Source organism: Dreissena polymorpha, chromosome 16 (assembly GCF_020536995.1).
Source record: "Dreissena polymorpha isolate Duluth1 chromosome 16, UMN_Dpol_1.0, whole genome shotgun sequence".
NCBI classification, from domain to species: Eukaryota; Metazoa; Mollusca; class Bivalvia; order Myida; family Dreissenidae; genus Dreissena; species Dreissena polymorpha.
The window spans coordinates 25046060-25070694 of NC_068370.1; the positions used below are offsets into that span (position 1 = coordinate 25046060).

A 24635-nucleotide genomic window follows, 5' to 3' on the forward strand; every position below is an offset into this window, starting at 1 on the left:
TGTCTGTCTGTCTGTCTGTCTGTCTGTCTGTCTGTCTGTCTGTCTGTCTGTCTGTCTGTCTGTCTGTCTGTCTGTCTGTCTGTCTGTCTGTCTGTCTGTCTGTCTGTCTGTCTGTCTGTCTGTCTGTCTGTCTGTCTGTCTGTCTGTCTGTCTGTCTGTCTGTCTGTCTGTCTGTCTGTCTGTCTGTCTGTCTGTCTGTCTGTCTGTCTGTCTGTCTGTCTGTCTGTCTGTCTGTCTGTCTGTCTGTCTGTCTGTCTGTCTGTCTGTCTGTCTGTCTGTCTGTCTGTCTGTCTGTCTGTCTGTCTGTCTGTCTGTCTGTCTGTCTGTCTGTCTGTCTGTCTGTCTGTCTGTCTGTCTGTCTGTCTGTCTGTCTGTCTGTCTGTCTGTCTGTCTGTCTGTCTGTCTGTCTGTCTGTCTGTCTGTCTGTCTGTCTGTCTGTCTGTCTGTCTGTCTGTCTGTCTGTCTGTCTGTCTGTCTGTCTGTCTGTCTGTCTGTCTGTCTGTCTGTCTGTCTGTCTGTCTGTCTGTCTGTCTGTCTGTCTGTCTGTCTGTCTGTCTGTCTGTCTGTCTGTCTGTCTGTCTGTCTGTCTGTCTGTCTGTCTGTCTGTCTGTCTGTCTGTCTGTCTGTCTGTCTGTCTGTCTGTCTGTCTGTCTGTCTGTCTGTCTGTCTGTCTGTCTGTCTGTCTGTCTGTCTGTCTGTCTGTCTGTCTGTCTGTCTGTCTGTCTGTCTGTCTGTCTGTCTGTCTGTCTGTCTGTCTGTCTGTCTGTCTGTCTGTCTGTCTGTCTGTCTGTCTGTCTGTCTGTCTGTCTGTCTGTCTGTCTGTCTGTCTGTCTGTCTGTCTGTCTGTCTGTCTGTCTGTCTGTCTGTCTGTCTGTCTGTCTGTCTGTCTGTCTGTCTGTCTGTCTGTCTGTCTGTCTGTCTGTCTGTCTGTCTGTCTGTCTGTCTGTCTGTCTGTCTGCTGTCTGTCTGTCTGTCTGTCTGTCTGTCTGTCTGTTGTCTGTCTGTCTGTCTGTCTGTCTGTCTGTCTGTCTGTCTGTCTGTCTAAAGATGTTTACCAAAGAGAACTCATTCAAAGAATTGTATTTAAATCTGTTTACTCAATCTTCATTAAATGCTCATTTTTCATCCTGGTTTTTGCCCGTTTGTGTGGTGTGTTTATGTATTTGGGGAAATAACAGTTTTAAGTTATGCTGAGATCTTACTGGCTTGTCAGTTTCGTACGTCATTAAAATTTTGAATCGTGTAATTTTAATTGATTGCTCATGTCAAGGGGCCTTTCCACGTTTTGTTAAATTGACAAAAAAATTATTTCAGATTCGCAAATTTTCGTTGTAGTTATGATATGTGGGAGGAAACAGTGATACGGAACATTTACCATGCTCTAAAATATCCATTATATGCATCTTTTGACGATTTAAATTCCTGAAAATTATAAAGCTCTGCAACACGAACGATTGAATAGTTTGGAGAGTTCTGTTGGTGTTGTTATATTTTGTTATACTACGAGGATTGCTTATATAAAGTATAACATACTTCACTCATTGTGTGAGCACGGATGGCAGAATGGTCTAAGCGAAAGACTTTTGCTCCATTCGTCAGTGGTTCGAGCCACTGAGTGTTACTTTTTTCATTCATTATTTTCATTTTTGACGATGCTGGAACAGCAGCGTCCAAGGTTTGATAATCACCTAAAAAAAATTACAATGGCCATCTATGTAAAAGACCGTGCCAGTCCGATTGAGATAACTCGATTTTTCAGTTACTTCCCTTGGGCATACGCCACTGCGTAGGATCCTAGCCTTGATAACATTCTCCTAGCAGAGTTGTCGTTCGTGTTTCAACATTCAACAATGGCCGCCTTAATGAGAGTTTCGATTTAAAACTTTCTTACTGCATACATTGGCTTGTTTCGCTATTCAGAAGCTGTCATTTAGGATATATGAATATTTATTCACTAAATCTCCGCTTATGACAACAATAGTTGGAATTCGAAGGATATATACTCGATGTGAATGAAAGACTTTCTGGTCTCTGGATCGTAACAGCTTGACACGGCTAAACTGGCATACTGATTACTGGTATTTTTAGTTATCAATATAAGTCACATTGTGCTTTGTAAATTGTATTCGAGCATTTTGCGACTTATTGAATGACTATGATACCCGATATCAACATTTCATCGGGGATTTGCAGATCACCAAGCTGTCCTGAGATTCAACATTGATTTCAAACTTTTACTGGTTAGTACTCTTTCTAAGTGTTAGTACTTTTTATCATTTTAAAGTTAAATGAACTGTGTCACAGTAAAAGAGACATTAACCCTTTCAGTGCGTGACCGAATTTTAAAGGCCTTTGCAAACAGTTTGGTTCCAGATGAGACGCCACAGAACGTGGCGTCTCGTCTGGATCCAAACTGTTTGCTATTCTGATAGTATTCTTTGAAAAAAAAATGAAGAAAATGCTTATTTTACAAATTCAGCAGACGACATTTTAGCAGACGACAAATTTCCCAGCATGCAAAGGGTTAAGGCGATTGTGGCCAGTTTGGATCTAGATCAGCCAGCAGTCGCTTGACAGCTGTTTGCTTAAAAGCGTTTTTCTGACAATAACAAATAATTTAATTTGATACTGATTTGACTGCGCTTTTCCTGTGACCTGGCTCAAATAACAGAATTGTCATTAATCAAATTATTTATTTCGAACATTAATCAATTGTTTTTCTTGTCCCTCGGGATCAATGACTCCAGCACTTTCCTGTTGAGAATTGAATACTGCTAAAGGCGATGCTAGGGGGCGTGAGAGATGTTGCACCTTCCAGTATCGCTCGATTGTTCATTGTCGGCTCGGGTACTACGTACATGTACCCCGGGTACTCTTAAGTATACTTACATGTATCCCGGTACGGTAAATATACTAAAATGTACCCGGGAAATTTAACCCTAAATCAGTCGTTGTCGACTATTTTTTTGTAATAATTATATATACACATGTATGTCAATTTTCTGAAGAATGGCCTCTATATTTTCGGAACACATACTCAAAAAGCATGTTGATGCAGTGTTTTTTGAAGAGAAGTGTGTTTAAGATAATCGGTTGCGTGTTTTACGAAATCGGATTTTGGGCGCGAATACAACTCGGGTACAGTCTAATATGGACCAAGTACAATTACGTTTATTTACCGTACCTGGGGTACATGTAAGTATACTTAGAGTACCCAGGGTACACGTAAATATACTTAAGAGTACCCGGGGTACATGTAAGTAGTACCAAAGCCGACAATGACCAATCAAGCTCCATTATCCGTCATGAACCGACTCAAAAAACCGAGTCGGCAATATTTGACTTAATTTTTGGTTTGGTTGCTCTCGAGGGATCGAAAATTTCAGAATCTTCCTAAAAGCCCTACGGGTTCGATCCCCAGAAGCGACATTGAAAACTAGCATACTTTGTTATCTAAAAGGTTGCTAAACCTGATATACAATGATAATGTGAATTTTCTCTCACATGATGTTCATCAGTCATATTATATAAAAACTTACAGCAGTAGTAAACAACTGGACAATAATAAATGAACGCATCTTTCATTTGTCTTTGACACTTTGATTTTGACATGGCCTAGATTTAAATATGTGACTGGACTTTACCAGCACTCTTGTAACAGAGCTAAAGTTTAAATGTACCATTGAAGATCGCCTAAATCCAGATTTGCTATTATAGACGTGTGGAAAGTTTTAAGGGTGTGACAAGTAAACAAAAATTGGTCATTGACCAGAGGCCACAACTGTTCTATGACTGTATTAAAACAAGAAAAATCAGTGCCTGATTTAGATTTCCTTAGATAGTTCAATAAAAACTAATTTCATAAGCCTGGTAACAGTTTAACGGTAATGCTACCAATGTGTCACACCAGGGCCTTGAATTTGAAATCTAGGACATGCATGGTCATTTCTTCATGAAATCAGGACACAAAATTGTATTTTAAGTCCTTAATTGACCTGGCTATAGTTCTCAGATTATTATAAGCTCAATCAGTATATTTATATCATTATTTATGCTTTGTGTATTGTAAACATATACACAATCATGCAGTTACATGATAGCAATAAATAATATCAAAGCTACCCATACTATAAAGGTCATTGACAAAGCCTATGGTCAAAATGTGAACACATTGAGTGTAATCGCCCTCTCGTGCCAGCAAAAACAACACGTTGACAGGTTGTAATTTTTTACAGTTCTACTTTCACTTTCATTTTGTGATATCAAACTATTAACAATTATGTGGCTGAGAAAAATATCGCCATTGCTTTTTATGCTCCCGGAAGGGGGGCCTATATCAGTTGAACTGTCAGTCAGTCAGTCAGTCAGTGTGTCAGTCTGTCCGTCCGTCCGAAAACTTGTATGGCCATAACTTTTTTAATATTGAACATTGCAACTTTATATTTGGCATACATGTGCATCTCATGAAGCTGCACATTTTCAGTTGTGAAAGGTGAAGGTGAAGGTCATCCTTCAAGGTCAAATGTCAAATATAAAGCGTCTGTCTGTCTGTCCCAAAACTTTAACATTGGCCATAACTTTTTCAATATTGGCGTGCATGCGTATCTCATAGAGCTGCACATATTGATTGGTGAAAGGTCAAGGTCATCCTTCAAGGTCAAAGGTCAAATTTTGCAATATTGAAGATAGCAACTCCATATTCGGCATGCATGTGTATGTCATGGAGCTGCACATTTTGAGTGGTGAAAGGTCAAGGTCATCCTTCAAGGTCAAAGGTAAAATATATGGGATCAAAGCTGCGCAGCAGGGGGCATTGTGTTTCACAAACACAGCTCTTGTTTAATATATTTTCTGCACATTTCTTCAAAAAACTTACATCAATACACGATTTTCTTCGTTAATTCAATCATTCCTGACAGACTTGTGTACATATTTCGCTTACATTTTGACGCGCGTAGGTAGGACCGCATTACCGCTTCCGAAATGTGTATTCATACTATTGCCTTCGAGGAATTTATCTGATGTTTGACGGAAAGGGCCGAAAATGTGCGAGTGTGGGTCAAGTTCCCCACAGGTACTACTTTCCCGTTCCCCCAATTTTTTGTCCGTACCTAAAATTGTTCGTACCCAATTTTTTTTCGTACCCAATTTTTTTTTCATCCCCAATTTTTTGTTCGTACCCAAAAAAATTTCGGTCCCAATTTTTTGGTTCCCAAATATTTTTTCGAACCCAAATTTGTTTTCATATCCAAATTTTTTTCGCAAAATTTGTGTACCAATTTTTTTTTCGTACCAACATACACAATTGTGGTGATTGTGGTGATGTAGATAAACTTAACTGAACTTTTATATCCATCCTCTCAAAAGCATCGTCACACCAGTACTGTCAGTACTTTGATTTTAACTGGAGCCTTTTAGATCCAATGTTTACAGTTATCAATATAAAGCAATAAAGGCACACTTCAATATATGCCAAACTCTGTGAAAAGGCCCCTTTAAATGAACAGATATTTTACATAAATTATTAATAAATATAGTAATGTTTTACACTTTAATGAAACACTTATTAACCCTAGTTTGTACGGTGTTATTCACATAAAGAGTACCTGTCAAAGTTCTCGAATTGATTTACTCATGTTTAAACATGTAAAGGCTTAGATTTTTGGAACATTTGCTTCTTCAAGACTCTTTCAATATACTAAGACCTGCAAGCCAAACAGTGAATAAATAAATACTTAATAAAGGTCACCGCAATGCGACCAAATCTGATACACACATATTATAGTAAAATGTCCGCATATGCAGTCCGAGATGTTACAAGATAGAATTAAACAGAATTAAAGCGCATCAACAAAATAGCTAAATATGTTTGTTCTGTAAACATAATTAAAGCAGTTGAATCCATTCCCCCATAACAAGCATTAGATGTACGTAAATATGAAGGGGAAGATGATATATTGTATTGTGTAAATGTTCATTCTTACGGGTAGTTAAATAGTATTCAATTAAAAATTAACACCTGTTCAATATGTAGTTATAATGTGAAATAATAAACGCGATACATTCATATTTACTGTATATACTCTATAAAACAATATGTCTCTGCATGTAACTGACAGGTACTTAGACATTTTCAGTGCAGTGCCGTGGCGAAATCACGTTGCCGCAAAATGGACCACGAACCGGGCAAACTCACCGATTCAACTAAATGCAAACTCATTTACCTTATAATGCACTGGTCCTATTTCTAACTCATCTGGTCTTTGACTTGAATTTTGTGCTGTATATGTTAATACTAAAAAAGTCTGAGCTGTTTGTAAAATATGCCGAACGACATAAATATTGGTTTCGTTTGTTTAGGCAGCCACAAGATTGTCAGTGGTTATCATTTCTGGTAAAAACTCAAAGCATATCATAAATACCATGTTACAATGTTATTCTGTTCATGTATTAGGCATTCGTTTTTTACAGTTTTGTTTTGTTTCTAGCTTATCGGTACATGCTTTTGTTTCGCTACTTGTTTAAAACGTGTTTGATTGTTACGTGATAAGTTAAAAACTATTAATTCAATAACAAAACAATCAGTCTGTTCTTAATGAGCCCTAAGGAACGACCAAAACGTCGTTTCAACTTGCGTCACAATGATTTTGACAAAGCGTTCGCGGGCGTCTGGACGACAGGCGTCATGTTTTTGACAAAGTGTTAGAGAATCAAGATTGCCCTTTGAATGATTAATTTGTGCGTTCAGTTTGTTTATTGCTGCATATGGTAAGTGCGGTAAACAAACAATCCCATTAAGAAAAAGTATAAATTAAATAATTTTACTCTGAGAAATTTAAACGCAGATCTTAATCGTTTCAGTGACAACCTGTTTTAAGGTATGTATATGTTGGTGATTGTAATTTGTGGCAACAATGCAGTTAAAGAACATAAGTTGTGATTAATTAAAACTGTGAATCTTTTCAAAAATATATACAATAACTTGACATAATCTAATAAAAAATGCTCTGCATACCCTATAACCAGACATTAAAGCAATATTAAATGTTCGAATGTGTATACTCATGAGAGTGAAGATAAGAAACGGAATCATACATTTGACCACGTTATGAGAAAGTTTTATTTGTGTTTTAGATACAGCTATGAATTCCGTTTTCGTTTTGATGCTGATTGTTGGGGCTACTTTTGCTGTGCCAAGACCTGGTAGTCATCATACATACGGCTACGGTTCTCACGGATCCGGTATAGGAAGTGGTTCGCTGTATGGCGTAGGGTCACTCTCTGGATCAGGGATTGGCGGTGGATCAACCTATGGAATTGGTTCACCGTATGGATCCGGCTTAGGCGTTGGGTCTTATTATGGAACAAGCTACGGAATTGGGTCACCGTATGGATCCGGCTTAGGCGTTGGGTCTTCGTATGGAACAAGCTACGGAATTGGGTTACCGTATGGATCAACCTATGGAATTGGGTCACCGTATGGATCCGGCTTAGGTGGTGGTTCAGTGTACAGATCAAGCTACGGCACTGGATCACCGTATGGCTCAAGCTACGGAATTGGTTCGTCGGATGGATCACTGTTTGGTGGGTATCGATACGACCGTGACGATGACGGCTACGGATCTAGTTACGGCGGGAGCAATAGATTACCATATGGTAGTTATCAATCAGGTTACGGATCACAGAGTAGTTACGGAACACCATATGGCGGCGTCTATTCATCCGGTTACACCAGTGGTCTTGGATCACCATATAGCAGCTATACATCCAGTTATGGATCTGGCATCGGAAGCGGATCTCTCAACGGCGGATCTCTCTACGGTGGAAGCAGATACTAATTTGCGATTGTTAGGTAAGTTATTTTTCTTAAGATTCTTTTAGGTTTGGAAATATGTTTTATTTCAAACTAACCGAAATATTTTTTAACATTATGAATATAATGCAACTTAACTTGACAATATAATGTTCTCCTCGTTTAAATTCAATCGCCTACCTCATTTTGCGTTAACAAATATATAATTTTGTGCTGGTGTACTTTTTTTTACCATTAGTATACTAGTGTATGCTGTCAAACTATTTTTAAACAACATACTACTATTTTATGCTGCATTACTATGCAAATACAACAATATAAAATTCAAGATTTATATTACTGTTTTATTTCTGAAATATTTGGATAGACTTCAACATTTCACGTTACAAAAGTTACTATAAAATATCACATTTTTGCTTCAGGAGTTTGTTAAGGCGGACGTGGTCGATGCTCTCGATGGTTTCAGAATATTTGTTTAGAAATCTATTAATAACCTCAGGGATTATGGACGTTTATTCTGTCAACAACTGCCCATCATCGTACATATTGCCTTATTCCTCAAATGTTGAAGATAAGTTTTTGGCGTTGACTTTTGTCATTTGAAATTACTCAATATGTCCATGTATTAATACTTTAATATGTATACATACACATACACTTTTTATCGAACACAATTAAATCTACATGGTCATCAATGACACTAGAACACCGAGATTAAAGGCATTTCATGATTAAATTATTTTTTTTATATCGTTTATTACTGTGTCACATAACACTTTAGAATTTAAGTTTGTGTTTATTGTCTGTAAATGTTGTGTATTTATTAGTTATTACTGTATGTATATATGTTGTATTTTATCCAAAATATATTTACATATAAAAAAACTCAATCAAATGTGTTTCCTGTTTTTTTGTTCGTGTCTTTGTATTTCGCCTCCTAGTCTTACGCCAGCCACTCAATTGCCGAATGCCAATCGGCAATCGGCAGATTACAACATCGTTTATCTCACATTAAAACATTTGTTTTTTTACATAACATGATACGTATATGGGCATTGTGATTAAATATTTTAAATATATGTTTACTTGACAATTGGATAAAGCTGGTTTAAATACATTCTCAATTTTAAGATTTGACCTTTGAAAAAGATAAATATCAAGTGTATTGTGGTAGAGAACTTCAAATATATATTAACACTTGAATTGAGTTTGAAACTGCACTGCCTTTTCTTAACTCATCGCGCGCGTTGGAAATAACGCCATTGTTACCGATATACTGGTTGAGTAAACATGGAACCACAATTTTTTAAAGTTACTTTATAAGATGCTTCTAAAATTACTAATCTCTGATTTATCGCCGTTCGAATGATCATGGATTTTGACCACTTCAGTCAAAGCTAATGGAAATTGCTCATTTTAAATATCATGTTGCGATATAACGAGTCAAAGTATCGTACGATTTAATACAAATTAATACGTTTAACAAGTTATATACACGAGGATATTTACATTTCCAATAAGAATTATAGCTTGTATTATATGGTAACTGGTCATCAAGATCCCGTTTTAACTTCTTGACATGCCAAAACCATGCTTCCGAATTAAATTCTACCGCTTAAGCTATATAAATAGAGTTTTCGTATGAAATAAAATGCTGGAAATGATTCTTATAATTTATTATTATGGGTTATTAAGGGATCTAAAGTACCTTCCTACGACCTTGTATACAGCGTTTCAATTGTATGCCTTGTTTAAATTAATTGTAAATAACTTTGTAATTAACGCATTTTTACTCATTATATGAGTCATATAATATGTTTAACACGTCTGATAAAATTATGAGACAGTCACATCTCTTACAATGTTGGTGAAGTGATTGACTATGATCTAAATATTTGCGTCGTTCCATAACGTTTGAAGTAAATGGCATCATTCAATTTTACTTGTATGAAGCATACATTATCTTTATAATCGCATGTTGAATATTACACTGGGATACATTGTGGCATGATCACTAAAAGTGTAAAAAGCGTTTACAATAAAGCTGTATGAGATATTAAACACATGTGTACTCATTATTAAAAAATCGACGCAAGTTTCACCATGAACATTAAAAAATGTATAGTTACCAATACTAAAATCCGAACCTAATCTCCCGTTAGCGATTCTTAATGCCGTGACATACATACATACATACATGTAGATACATAAAATAAAAAAAAATTTTGAGAGCTACTTCCTTTGTTATTGAATAAATTGTTATCAGACAAATATGTTGACAAACATTTGAGAGTTTTCTTAATTTTAAACCGAATGTAAATATTCTCGAAGTTTCGGAACTTTTTCAACGAACTTCATCAGGGTTTGTTTGTACACGGGTAGCCATTATTTACATCAAAAAGATTTCAAAACGTACGTTACGAATTTTCTGCAAGTATTGGGGTTAATAAAGCAATATGTGTTTGTTTATATTAAAGCCGGTTGTTACGCGTACCGCCACTAATTTAAATTGATTGTGATACCGGACGTCATTGCCAGAGTCCAATAAATAGATTCCTTTCAACTGTCAGTTTTATTTTAAGCATACATTAAATATTAAGAAAAATTGGATTATGTGCTCATGTAGCCGTACATTTAACGACCAGTGTCTTTAAATCGTAACACAATATGGCAAAATGAAAAGAAAATAGATGAAACAACTCATGTTTATGCTTAGTCGAGTTCCAGAGATTAAACCGGACATATTTCTTAAATAGATATTTCACTCAATATTGTGGCTGAGTACCGACAAGTATATATAGACATATTAACAATTTTACACATTCGAAAATGTTTACTACTTCATACGAATAAAAATACGATTACCTTTCGTTTGTAATTTGCCATAAAGGTGTGTCGCATGCGTTGAACCTTGCACCGCTTTACGGATGTGATGCTCCCTTGTCCAGGCCTTTTTCGGTTGCAAATGTCTTCAACATAATCTGCTTTAGTAGGTATTTTTTATCTATGCAATTTTCAGAAATGTTCTTTCAGGAAATGTTATGACATGTTTCATAATCAATTTATTTCATTTGTACATGTAATAAAGACGAAATTAAGCATATTTGAATTTGCAGAATTTAGGTTATTGATAAAATACTTTAAAAACAATGCGGTTACGGTCGATAACTGTTGATTAACATGATATTTTATGTATGTAGATAGCGGAACAAATGGCAGTAAGTCTGCATTTAGAAGCATTAATTTGTTATATGATCAATGTTAGACAATTCATAAATGTAGTAGAGACTTTTAAGAAAATAGAAGGCATTATTAAACAAGAAGCAGTTTTGCAGGACGGGACATCGTTTGAAGAATATGATGTGTTAATGAGGTGGAGTATGTTAAAATATATTACTCATATATCTATGACAATATCTCAGATAAAAGACATAACTTGCTCGCAAATCAATGGATTTCTTCGTTTGATTCGTATTTTAGACCGAAGTGATGTGGTTGCAAAGTGATGGTTTGAAACCTGCACAAATTTATAACAAGCATTTCTCTTTTCAGTATACATTGGGAAATTTAAAAAAGTAATTGTAATCTAACCACGAGAGCAATATGGACATTATTAAATTATTCTCATGTAAACATGTTATTTGAGCTGCTACAATGCATTCGCAAACGTATATGAAGAATAATATACATCCGCCCACTATGATAGCAGTGCATTTATCTTGGTTAAGTTTTCTTTTGAAAGCAGAGAGAGGGAGAAGGAACCGATCATACTGATTCTGCTAGACTGTGCCATAAGTTTTCAGTTGACGGTAAAAAGGATCGTAAAAAAGCTGCGAAACACACTGAAAGCTGCGAATATTATAAGAATTAGGAAATGGATAAGCCGTTCTTGCACATACGCTATATGGGGTAAATGTACACAAATATGGGCGTGATAGTGAATTGTACATCTCGTAGAAGGGTGTCAATTGATAATTCGTTTTCCTATTGATATGGGTTTCCAAGCCGTTTCATAAGACAAATTATTCAATATGCCGATATAGGCAGGCACGAAAATATAATACATAAGATGAAATACACCTTGAACAGATTCAACAGGAATAAGCAATAAAAATAAAAGGGGGGACGCGTTAAAGAACGAACAAATATGTCTTAATGTCGTTTGAACAAATCGGCACAAAGTAGTTGAGATAATTCATAACAGCGTACATGTATTTTATAAATGAATGGGTTCAAAAATGTTCACACACAAATGTTCACACACAACCCATTTTTTAATGTATACAATACGTATTGCGTTGATTATTTGGAAAGTTTTCCCCTAAACTTTAAAGGGATCTTTTCACGCTTTGGTAAATTGACAAAATTGAAAAAAGTTGTTTCAGATTCGCAAATTTTCGTTTTAGTTATGATATTTGTGAGGAAACAGTAATACTGAACATTTACCATGGTCTAATATAGCCATTATATGCATCTTTTGACGATTTTAAAACCTAAAAATTATAAAGCGTTGCAACGCGAAACGATTGAATAATTTGGAGAGTTCTGTTTTTGTCGTTAAATTTTGTGAAACTACGAAGATTGCTTATATAAGGTATAAAATACTCATAGTATATGTACTCGGCGGAATAGCTCAGTAGGCTAAAGCGTTTTAAATTCAAGACTCTGGCAGGACTCTAGGGGTCACTGGTTCGAAACCTGGTCCGGGCAATGTTCTTTTCCTTTTTTTAATTGTATTCTTGATTTTTTACTGGAGCTTTTACGATCCAATGTTTACATTTATCGATATAAAGCATTTAATGAATAAGTTAAAAAAATGCCAAAATCTGTTAAAAGGCCCCTTTAAATCCATTTAGCCATCCATATTTTATTTATTTTGGATTATAAAAATTCGTTTATGATTACATTTAGCAAAACAAATTATATGCACATCGTGAAAACATGTACGTTGAAGTGTTATAATTATCACAATTCTAATAACACTTAAGCTATTTTTAGGATTTATATTAAGAAGGACATATGTTTTTTTTCTTTTTTGTCAAATTCATAATTTTTCAAATCTTCGTAAAAAGTGAGAAAAATTAGACAATATAATGATAAAAAAATATACAAATTTCATCAACATCGAATTACGCATTACGTTGTCATAACAGGAAACCAATATAACAAAGACAAATATTACAACATTGTCGGTTGATATAGCATATGGTAATAATACATATTTAATAACAAAATAGCACAACCCTTTCTTTGAAATTAATAAACAATAAGATTTTATTTAAAATGAGCTGTTTACACTGTATAATAATGTATTTATTGGAACATATGAACATTCTATACAATTACTACCACTATACTGCTATATACACAGTGTTTTAAATAAGCGTGTTATACAGATGTTCACCAAAGAGAACTAATTCAAAGACTTATATTTACATGTGTGTACTCAATCTCAATTAACTGCACATTTGTCATCATTGTTTGTGCCCGTTCGTGCATTAATGTATGTGGGGAAATAAAAGTTTTAAGTTATGTTGAAATCTTACTGGCTTGTCAGTTTCGTACGTCGTTTATTATCATTCGTGTAGTTTTAATGGATTGCTCCTGTCATAAATTTAAAATTAAATATATTTGGCATAACTCATAAATGAATATAGCGTCGTTTTAATTAATACACTTATTGAATATAAAGAAGTACGATGTTATTCACATAAAGTGTACCTGTCGAAGTTCACGAATTGATTTACTAATGTTTAACATTTAAAGGGTTAGATTTTTGGAAGCTTGGCTTCTTCATGACTATTTAAATATACTTTGACCTTCGAGCCCAACAGTGAATGAATTAATACTAAATAAAGGTCGCCGCACTGCGACCAAATCTGATATACACATATAATAGTACAATATGTCCGCATATGCAGTCTGAGTGGTCACAAGCTAGAATGAACAAGAATTATTACGCACCAACAAAATAGCTGAAATGTTTGTTCTGTAAACATAATAAAAGTAATTGAATCAATGTCCCCATAACAAGGATAAGATGTACGTAAATATTAAGAGGACGATGATATATTATCTTGCATAAATCTTCATTGTTAAGGTAGTTAAATAGTATGAAGTGTACAATAAACACATGTTCAATATGTTGTTATTGTGTACAATGTTAAGCGCGATTTAATAATATTTACTCTATTTACTTTATAAAAACCCATTATGCATGTGACCTACAGTTTCCTAGACATGTTCAGTGTAGTACCGTGGTTAAATCACGTTGTCGCAAAATGGACCACGATACGGGCAAACTTACCGATTCAACTAAACTGCAAAAGCATTAACCATGTAATGCACTGGTGCTATTTCTAATTAATCTGGTCTATGACTTGTATTTTGTGCTACATATGCCACTTCTAAAATGTCTGAGCTTTTTTTAATCGACCGAATGATACAAATATTGGTTTCGTTTGTTTAGGCAGCAACATGATTGTGATTTCTTGTAAAAGCTATAAATGTATTATAAATCTACAATGTAAATATTATTTTGCTCATGTGTACCGTATATTTAAATAGTTTGTATCGATTAAAGCTAGTGTGTAGAGGATTTTGTTACATCACTTTAAACGTTTTTCATTGTTACGTAATTAGCTTGAATAATTCATTCAATAACAAAACAATCAGTCTTGTCTTAATGAGCCAAACGGAAATACCGAGTCGTCGTTTCAACTTGCGTCACAATTACTTTGACAAAACGTTCTCAAGCGTCATAATGTTTTTGACAAAGTGTTAGAGAATCACGATATCCCATTGGATAATTGTGTTATTTCTGGGCTCAGTGTATTAATAGTTATAAATTGTAAGTGCGGTAATTAAAGCACTCCAGTGAAGAAATAGTATATATTTAGTAATTTTACACTGAGGTTTTCAAAGCGCATTTTGATCGTTTCAGGGACAAGCCGTCAAGGTATGTATATGTTGGGGATTGTAAGTTGTGGAAGCAATGTCGTTAACGAACATAAGTTGGGATTAATTAAAACTTTAAATATTTGCACAAAAAAATACAAAAACTTTAAAATATCAAACAATATAATTCTATGCATACAATTAAACCAGACATTAAAGCAATATTAATTGTTCGCATGCTTATACTAACGAGAGTGAAAATAGGATACCAAATAATGCATATGACCACCGTTTAAAAATAGTGTACTTGCGTTTCAGATACAGCTATGAATTCCGTTTTCGCTTTCATGCTAATTGTTGGGGCTACTTTGGCGGTGCCAAGACCTGGTCGTCATCATACATACAGGTACGGCTCTTTTGGATCCGGTATAGGAATTGGTTCGTTGTATGGCGGTGGATCACGGTATAGATCAAGCTACGGAATTGGGTCACCGTATGGATCAAGCTACAGACTCGGGTCAACGTATAGATCCGGCTTAGTCGGTGGGTCACCGTATGGATCAAGCCACGGAATCAGGTCACCGTACGGATCAAGTTACGGTATTGGATCACCGTACGGATCAAGCTACGGAATTGGGTCACCGTATGGATCCGGCTTAGGCGGTGGGTCACGGTATAGATCAAGCTACGGAATTGGGTCATCGTACGGATCACTGTATGACGGGTATGGGCCCGATCGTGACGATGACGACTATAGATCTAGTTATGGCAGGAGCTATGAATCACCATATAACAGCTATACATCCAGTTACGGATCTGGCATCGGAAGCGGATCTCTATACGGCCGATCTCATTACGGTGGAAGCAGATACTAATTTGCGATTGTTAGGTATGTTATTTTTGTTTAGATATTTTATCGCACTTACGGGTAAAACTGAACCTCCAAACGGCTACCTTTTTGTTGTAGAAATAATTTCAAAGTAACCAACCTATTTTATAAATATTGCAAATATTATGCCCTCAAACTTATAAATGTGTAACACAGTGTAATTTCTTCGTTGAAATTTAATCGTCCGTGTCATAGAAGAAAGTATAACATGCGTAAACAAAAACATTATTTTATGATTTGATACTATGTTTAAACAACAGGACATTATTATATGCTGCATTAATATGTAAAAACAACAATGTTAAGTCCAAGACTTATATTATTGTGCTCTTCTATAATATTTAGATCAACATCGACAATTCACGTTACGAAAGTTATTATTGAATATCAAATTTTCGCTTCAGGAGGTCGTTCAGGCGGAAGTGGTCGATGTTCGCGGTGGTATCGGAATATTTGTTTAGAAATCTACTAATAACCTCAGGATTATGGACGTTTATTATATTAACAAATGTCCGCCATCGTTAATATTGACAAATTTTGCAGATGTTAAAGATCGTTGTATTGGTGTTGACCTTTGTCATTTAAAACTACTCAATGTGCCCATGCATTAATGTGTATACATACACATACACTTCAAACACAATTAAATATACATTTTCATCAAAGACACTAGAACATCAAGTTTTGAAGCATGTCATGATTTAATTAACTTTTTCTATAATAAATAACTGTGCCACATACCACTTAATAAAAGTTGTAGTTTGCGTTTATTTTATTTTATTAATGTGTATGAATTAGTTATTACTGTATGTATATATGTTGCATTTTTTTCCAAAATATATTTTACATAAAAAAACTCAATCATGTGTGCTTTCTTTTTCATTTAATTGGTGTCTTTGTATTTCTCATTCTAGTCTGACCTAAGCCATTCCATTGTTGATTGCCTAGTGGCAGTTTACAACATTATTTAATACGCATCACACAATTTGCTCAATAAATAACACGATACGTATAAGGTCATTAACATACACTATTTTAAATGGATGTTTGCTTGAAAATTGGATAAAGCTGGTTTAAATATACTAAATCCTACATGAATGATATGAAAACAAGTATATCATCCGATTGTAAATTAATACTCTATGCTGATGATAGTGCAATTTTGTACTCACACAAAGATCCTAGTGCCATTAGTCAAGTTTTAGGCTAAGAGCTCGAGTCCTGTAGTAAGTGGTTAATAGACAATAAGCTATCTCTCCATCTAGGCAAAACACAAAACAGAGTGTTTTTTTTTTGGGGGGGGGGGGGGTTCGAAACGTAAACTCACTAAGGTGGACAATTTTAATATACAATGTAATGATCATGTTATAAAATTGCAGACGCATGTAAAATATCTTGGTTCGATTTTGGATGCTGATTTGTTGGGTACTTCTTTTGTAAATAGTATCGTCAAGAAGGTTAACTCTAGACTTAAATTTGTATATAGAAAAAGTGCTTTCTTAGAAGAAGCTTATGTAATTATTTAATACAATGCCATTTAGATTGTGCATCCTCTTCATGGTATTGTGGGCTTACGAAACAGCTCAAGCACAAGCTACAAATAGTCCAAAATAAAATGGTTCGTTTTAGTAACAATGCCCAAAGTAGAACATCACTTGGTGTATCAAATATCATCTTGGTTTATTGAGCATTGAGCAAAGATACAAGCAACTTCGACTTAACCATATCCATAAGATTTTCTACAATAATAATATGTAAAAGAAATAATTTGTAAGATCAGGTTCTTTTTCATATTTAGAACTGAACAAAACTATATATTTGTAGTCACTTATACGACTTGTTTGACAATATTAAGGGACCCCGTTGGAAATAAGCTTATTCATGTTTACATGTCTAGGCTTTACGGGTTATCCTGTGTATACATCATGTCGTTATATTAGTTAGATCTGTGATAAAAGGCACCATTCACACTTGAAGTTAGAATGTTAGCTACATCGTAGTATTTGTATTTGTACTTAATATGTTACAATATTATATTGCATTGATTGAAATGAACTGTAAAATGCTTGACATGTATACACAAATAAAACTAAATAACTAATCCTGACCTTTACCAAGATAAATATCAAGTGTGTGGTGGCAGAGATAATCCTTTAGAAAGCTAAAAGTTGACAAGCAAATTTCAAACAATATTTTCTACTTCTTAAGATAAAATGAAAGTCGATACCTGTAATTATTATATTTGTTTTAAAGTGGGTATGCACGATTTTGATATGTGATAAATTGTAATATATTGATACAAATATGTCACAATAACAAAAAATAGGCAAGAACAATTATACATTGAAGACGAATCTCATAACATGCAGCAAAGACAAGTTAGCGCCCCGAGCCGATTGTGACGAAGATATTTCGTACATATTTTCCTACAACAACCGAAGCATTCGTCTTTTTTTGAGGATCGGAGTTAGAGTTCGTGTGTCGTATGAATAGATATCGTTTAAAGGAAATTAAAATGATCTGTACAACTAAATTTAGATTCACATCTTACATGCATTATATACATACTGACGAATTCGACTGTACAGACATTTTCGATTTCAGAATTAAATCTCTGGCTTATTTTTCATTTTTCGACACATGTCTTTCTTAACTTTTATTTTAATTTATATTGTACTATATGTAAAATACTTTTTTTTTACACATTTTATATAAATTCATACATATTTGACAAAATCGTGCATACCTAATTTAATAGTTTATTACAAAAAAAGTGAAAATAGTGATACGCGTTAACAAGTTATTATGACTCTAGATTATCAAATACATAGTGTTTCTAAGTGGTGTAGAAGTATTCCGCAAAGCATGAATAACGCGGATTGGGTGTTGTTGTTTTTTGAGTGTTGTTTTTGGTGTTAAAAAGCTGCTTATGAAATCAAAATGCATTATTTGCAGTCTGAACAAGATCAAACGATATGAACATGTAACCGATGGATATTTTCTCCTTAAGACGGATACGATGATGGGGTAAAACAATTGTGTGCACAAATCCTTTTCAATTCACCGTCACGGTAGATATTATTAAATTCGCAATAATAGTCTTCGTTCAATAGTAAAAGATATAATGGTAACATAGCAATACTAAAATTTGCAGGCAAACTATCTTTATATTTAGTAATACAAATCAATTAAATCAATAATTGATACATATCCTCAAAGGTCATTAATCCCGAATTGGAGACTTGCCAAAATGCAATATTCTACGATTCAGTACGTGATAGAACAATACACACAATTGAGTTTGCACATATATTTCATTTACCTTGAAAGGTAGGTTGACAGAAATTAACGATATACTGAATAATTTCTAAAAAAAACAATTACATTGACATCCGAGATCTTCGCCCACTAAAAATAACACCAAGTAGGGTAACACAAAGTAGGGTAAAAATATCCGTCATCACTGTAAACAATCACAGACTCATCGACGCTTAGGTGTATATATAACATTAAAAAGAGTGTTGCTCTGTTGCATTGCGTGCTTTCAACTGCGGACGATATATTAGTATATGGCCATTGACTCATATCTAACTTTCCTACACAAATCCATGTGAAACAGTTTTTACTGATTTGAATGTTTCTACAACGCTGACAATGATATGCACCTGAAGTATTTGTTTTCAAATTATAATTAATGACTTAGTGTTCAGCTTTAAAGGGGTAATAAATGGGTTGGTTTTGTGGTACTTTCATTTTTTTTGTCAGGATTTTTTTCACTGAATTTATATATATATATATATATATATGTTGATATATATATATTGGTTGATGATAATCGATAAATAATCTAATATGTTTTATTATGATTAATCATAAGTGACATTATGCTCCTTAAAAAAAACACCATGAAATGTCTGTTTCAGACAATAAATCAACAAACATACCATTTTTAAAAGTATACGGATGAAGGTTATGCCCATGCTAATTTAGTGCATGTGTTTGTTTGTGGGCCTAAACAATCCAAAACACACCAAGTGCTTTATCATTTTATATATGAAGTAAAATTGACCATATTTATTGCAATTTACTATGAAATGGGATGTAATGAGGTTGAAATGTACTTAAACTTATTTTTGTGTGAGTAATAATGTGGCAAGTGGGAGTTTAGGAGCTCCTTAAAATGGCGTAAACCTCCAACGCTTTGCAAAGACCTTCCAAGAGGTGCCTCATATGTATTATTAAGTTTACTTAATTTGTGTTGTATGATGTGAACTTGTGTTTCTTGATAAGTACAGTTACTTTATGCTTCACTGCTCGACAATTGATTCCTTGCCAAAAATAAAGGACCGCTTGTGATAATTATGTTTTTCTTCTGCTGGTGAAGCTGTAGCCTACCTTATGCATACGTATGTGTTTTATGTATACTATTACTAAATCCACAAAAGTATTCCGACATCACTAGCAAGAAGTTTGAGTATTTGTTACTTTGACTGAGTATGCAGAAGTAATCTGGCTTTGATAATAACGTGTTCAGCCTTAAGGCATCAGTCACACTGGCACAAGTAACGAAAGTAAATTTGGTGACATGACAAATTATATATGTGATCATATCAATACAGGAATAGTTAATGTCGTTTCGCCCAGGATCTTTTGTTGTTTTTTGTTTTTGTTGTATTGAGTGATCTCACAAATTCTTGTGGATATTACAACTGTCGCTGTACTTAAATTATTCAACACGATTGTCGTAAAGCTGACCCTAAGTAGGACGTTTTATGAGGTGTTCGATTTTATTATTTATTAAGATAATTATATATTTATATCCTTTTTACTTTCTCCGTAAATATGAATTAACTAAGTGAATTATTAAACAATTATACTATAATATAAAATTATTTTACTTTAACGAATTGATATATTCTATATGATAATAATAAACTACTTATGCCCAAAATAAGACATGCTAATTAAAATGCTAAATAGATTATAAACAATATTTTTCATTGACAACTGCATTTTGATTACTTTTGAACACGGAACACTATTATTTATCTGGGCATTCGATACCGTCAGCATAAACGTCAACTTTTACACCAACGTTCGCGTTGATTGACGTGAACTATATGTAAGGTCGCTGTTATGTCACAATTGATGTTTATTACAATTGGATTAATTCCGCTATTTATTAGCATTACATATAACCTTTACATGCACTGCATGAATTGCCTGTTTATATTTCGTTTATGAACCGTTAACAAGCCGCAATACACTAAAGAAGGGGGGGGGGGGGGGCGGTAAAAGCAATACAACACCTTATCAATACTATATAATGTATACTCTGTTTTCTGTCGGTTATCCTATACGTTTCTTTGCTCAGCTGATTGACATAAGGCCACGTCAATTCTTGTTGTGTATAATATGTTACATTTCTACGTTGAATCAATAATTCCCATGCAAATAATATCATCGCTGTGTTTAAATGTTGTAGGTTTAAATAATTCTGTTTAAGCAGGTGCAAGCTTAATTTGTGATAAATGCAGATAATGCTGACATGGCCCCTTATCATACCGTTGAAAATTGTTGTATCTATTGATATTTAGGGACATGCAATGATAGAGACTCTGTACTGTCATTGTTGAAGTTAGTTTATACATTTCAAGCACTTTTCAATTATTGCATTAATATAACCACTTAATATAAAGTTGTATGCAAATTAATAGTCAATTAACATCTCAAGAAAAGACACACCATATAGAACATTTGATTTATGAAACGAATTGTCTGTACAGCACGGTCCAATGCGCACAAACGAAGACAAATTAAAATATGAGTTCGGTAAGAGCTTGATGTGCCTCCTTCAAACTGGCTCAATGAAGTATGTCGCTTCATCATATGCATGTATGCCTTTCTTATAGACAATGCTTTAATGCATTTCAATGCGATTCTTTACAATAGTTCATAATACAGTAGTAATATCGAATATTGTTTGCACGCGGTAATTGTTTTCGAGTTCCGTTCCAACGTGTCACTGTTGTTTATGCGCATGTTTTTAATATTTAATATTAAATGTTTATGTTGTTTGTTAATACCATGAGGATAATTCATATTCGAGTTGTTTGTCAAACAAAACAACGGAAGCAAAACTTCACACTTTGTAAACACATGTTCACAGAGAATCCAATTAGCGAAAATATACCTCTCCTATACATAATTTATCATTTGTATCATAGTTGTCATAAATAAACAAACATAAAAGAAACATAAACTGCACTAGCAGGAGAGAAACTGTGTTGCAGTCTTTTTTTTAAATCATGAACTTATTTCAAAAGAGTGCGACATAAAGCAAATGTACCAAACACGAATACACATAAAACACACACACACATGATAAAAGATATTAAGTCAACGCCATGGAACTAGCAGGGCAAAGAATTTGGGTGAAAACCGGCTTTTAATAAGCTCCAAACCAGGCCATATGTTCACAACACAGTTTTTGCAATCGAAAATCGGTTTTGCTTGTCATTGAAAATGAATTTCCAGTGTAGTTGAAAGGCAAAAATAAAACTCGATGTCATTTAAAATCGATTTTCGATTGCAAAAAAATGTTTTGTGAACACGAGGCCAGACCAAGAGCAATTCGTAAAACAGTATAAATAAAATAACGGCATAGCATCACAGTTAAAAGAACATAGCAATATAAGAGATTGCATTGTATATGTATATACATATAACTACTCTCTTGATGCAGTAAACCATCAGTAATTAACCCATTTATGCCAAGCGTCTAGAAAAAAGGCCTTGGCAAACAGCGTAGACCCAGATGAGACGCCGCATGATGCGGCGTCTTATCTGGGTCTGCGCTGTATGCTTAATGGAATTTCTGTAAGAACTATTCTAAATCTAGAAATAAATATACTAGACATCCCTAAATTTGGAAATAGATTGATCCAATTTAGAAGGATGGGAGAGTCCACTAGGCATAGATTGGTGAAATGTACCTTACTGTGTGTGGCATAGGGAACCGAACCGAAAATAAGTTTGAAATCGTCTTTGAACTTGCTTTAAAGACATTTGAACATAGGGTTTAATATTCATATCATCCTCATGCAATGCCAGGAAGAAGTTAACAAAAGTTTGCACGTAATCTATTTTAGTTTTAAACAATATTTGCAGCGATCCTTTTTAGTTTTCAATATTATAGCAAAAATAGTTAAAAATCATAAATGTAATCGGATTTATATGCGATATTCTTACGCGAATACTGATAAGGTATTATGTTACTTGAAATTTGCAACGTTTATTGGTATACGTCAGTCACACGTTAGTTGATGTTCACAGCTGCGGCTAATGAGCGTACTAGTGACGTAAATATATTAAAAAGCGATTAATAATGACCCATTAATTGATGTTAATTGATGCAATGCTAAAGCCTTAATAACATAGGTCGATCATGCATCCACGTAAATTGCTATTAGAAAAGCGTATTAGAGTATTAATAAATGCTTAAATTCGTTTATTGTTATGTGAGTATGTTAGAATTATTATCAGAGATCCATGTTTAGTAGTAAAGTTTTACATGAAATTCCCAAAAGACTATCAATATACAAAATATACAAATAAGAGAACTTAGGTAGACATTTCTAAAATCTGAACAAGCAGTGTTACCATAGCACACAAATGCTAACGAACACTTGAAATGGTGTTCTTTAATAAAAATCTAGCCTTTAATAACTAGGTGACACAGCGTCTTCATATTTCAGTCGCGCTCTGGGAAAACGGGGCTTAATGCACTTGCGTAAAGTGTCGTCCCTGATAAGTATGCATTTCCGACAGGGACGAAAGGTTATATCTAAATGGAATTTTTCGTTGAAAGAAAGTCATTTCTAAACAACAATACCGTCAAGGCGGAAAGTGTCGACCCTGATTAGCATGTGCGGAGGTGGGACAATACATTACACACAAGCATTAAGTTCCGTTTTGCCTGAGCGAGACTCATTTGTTGTAATAACCTCCTGACGCTACAGCAGAAAGGTTATACCTACATCTATCAATATGAAGTATAGGTTGACTTGATTGATTGTATTGTGTGGTTCAATACTCATGTTTTAAACATCAACCTATCTACAACATATAAGAGTAAATCTTCTTTAATTATGTCAAGGTTCATCTCCGTCTCGTAATTTTAAAATCAATTTTTAAATATTGTATATATGTAGATATTTAAAAAAAATAAAATCCCTACATAATGGGGCCGTTTTTATTTGTGGTGATCACCAATGCAGCCACAAACTGCTTTTGAATTTAACCAATAAACCGCACTGAATATTTTAACAAATTTGTCCGACCTCATACGCAACGAAATAACAATTGTTAATCGGTAAACCGTTTCTTTAAAAGAAAATAAAAACAACTTTATAGATCGTTACTTTCTACTTGCTATCGAAGTCATCAGTCAATCACAAATTAAATAGGTGTACATGTATTCGCTAGGTAATTTGAGCATTTAGGATTTGAAAATCAATACTAGTATATACATGTAACTTTTAAATAATTCCAAAATGGTTGTTGTGATCTCTTTCAAATTTCAGTTTTCGTTGATGTATTCTTAATCTACAACTCTAGTGAGTGCACCTCTTTCCTTTGTATTCATTTACATTTTTATTACAATTTAAGCTTTGACGGCAATAAAAATTATGATTTGTCCGAATTTTTAACATCTTTAAACATAGACGTTCATATCCGACTATGACCTTTTTTAAAGGAAACCAGTAAAAAAATACAATATAATTTTACGACAATAATGTATGACTGACATAAATAAAGAACGGCTTTGATTCAGTAAATTGGTACGATAAATAAATGATCGAAACAATTTATCTCCATGACTTGTGATTTCCTGACAATTACATCTATTTTGCGAAAGGTATATAAAGATATTTTAATGCCCGAATAATAATAAAAATCGCCCTATTACAGTTCGTGTCTAATTATGTCAATCCCAAACAATAAAAAACAACCCAACATACAATAACATGACTA

The 24635-nt window shown here is 34.1% G+C and overlaps 2 long non-coding RNA genes across 3 annotated transcripts; both read left to right on the forward strand.

Moving 5' to 3' along the window:
- Positions 1 to 6758: 6758 nt before the first annotated feature.
- LOC127862267 (uncharacterized) lies at positions 6759 to 8712 on the forward strand. 2 transcript variants are annotated; one of them, XR_008040523.1, is made up of 3 exons: positions 6759 to 6878; positions 7135 to 7852; positions 8236 to 8712. It is a non-coding gene; the product is annotated as an uncharacterized LOC127862267 (long non-coding RNA). The 2 variants fall into 2 exon arrangements; XR_008040522.1 differs by having other exon boundaries at positions 6787 to 6878; positions 7141 to 7852.
- A 5971-nt stretch (positions 8713 to 14683) lies between these two features.
- Positions 14684 to 16660, forward strand: LOC127862269 (uncharacterized). Its single transcript, XR_008040525.1, has 3 exons — positions 14684 to 14771; positions 15029 to 15599; positions 16004 to 16660. It is a non-coding gene; the product is annotated as an uncharacterized LOC127862269 (long non-coding RNA).
- Positions 16661 to 24635: the final 7975 nt, after the last annotated feature.